Here is a 997-nt window from a genome sequence, read left to right as displayed (position 1 = left end):
TTAGGTGATTCTCTTGCCTCAGTCTATCCAGTAGCTGGGACTGGATAAACAAACAACAACAACAAAAAAAAAAATTTGTGCCCACCACAACATCTGGATTTATTTTGTTGCAGTTTGGCCAGGGCCGGGTTCGAACCCGCCACCCTCGGTATATGGGGCCGGTGCCTTACTCACTGAGCCACAGGTGCCTCCGGGGGGAAATTTTTTTTTTTTTTCTTTGTTGTTGTTGTTTGTTTATTGAGAAACAGTCTCACTCTGTTGCCCTGGGTAGAGTGCTGTGGCATCATAGCTCACAACAACCTCAACTTCTTGGGCTTGAGTGATCCTCTTGCCTCAGCCTCTCAAGTAGCCGGGACTATAGGCACCTGACACATGCCCAGCTAATTCTTCCATTCTTAGTAGAAGTGGGGTCTTACTCTTGCTCAGACTGGTCTCTAGCTCCTGAACTCAAGTGATTCACCTGCCTGAGCCTCCCAGAGAACTAAGATTATATATGTAAACCATGTGCCTGGCCATGATTGAGGAAATTTTTTTTTTTAGAGTTTTTAAGTTTTATTAAAAAATATGGAACGCTTCACGAATTTGCATGTCATCCTTGCGCAGGAGCCATGCTAATCTTCTCTGTATCATTCCAATTTTAGTATATGTGCCGCTGAAGCGAGCACTATTGAGGAAATTCTAAATGTCTTTAGAGAGGTACTAAATCCAACAGGCACATGCTTCGGTAGTTAGCTATAAAAGGATCTAGATAGAGGGAGGACCCAAAAGAATGTCCCTTTGTGGCCCCTGCCTCACTGCCCAGCCTTATTATCTGAAGCCTATGAATACCCAGCTTATCTGTCCCATTTCTCCTGAGACACAAAACAAACCAAACCTGTATAATATTTATGTGCCCAGAGGCACATTATAATTTTCCCCAAAATGAACAACTTTTGTGAGCAGCTGTTATTCATGAGTAAATATAAAGTCAAATATCCGAGGGGAACTTTTCACATTT

The 997-nt window shown here is 42.8% G+C and overlaps 1 non-coding gene across 1 annotated transcript; it reads right to left on the bottom strand.

The window, feature by feature from the left end:
* Positions 1–558: 558 nt before the first annotated feature.
* On the bottom strand, positions 559–665 carry LOC128567029 (U6 spliceosomal RNA). Its single transcript, XR_008374704.1, has one exon. It is a non-coding gene; the product is annotated as a U6 spliceosomal RNA (small nuclear RNA).
* Between the last annotated feature and the right edge of the window lie 332 nt (positions 666–997).

Source organism: Nycticebus coucang, chromosome 15, assembly GCF_027406575.1.
Source record: "Nycticebus coucang isolate mNycCou1 chromosome 15, mNycCou1.pri, whole genome shotgun sequence".
In the NCBI taxonomy this organism is placed as follows: Eukaryota; Metazoa; Chordata; class Mammalia; order Primates; family Lorisidae; genus Nycticebus; species Nycticebus coucang.
Note: the sequence above shows the minus strand (reverse complement) of the source record. Positions and strands in the feature narration are given on the sequence as shown.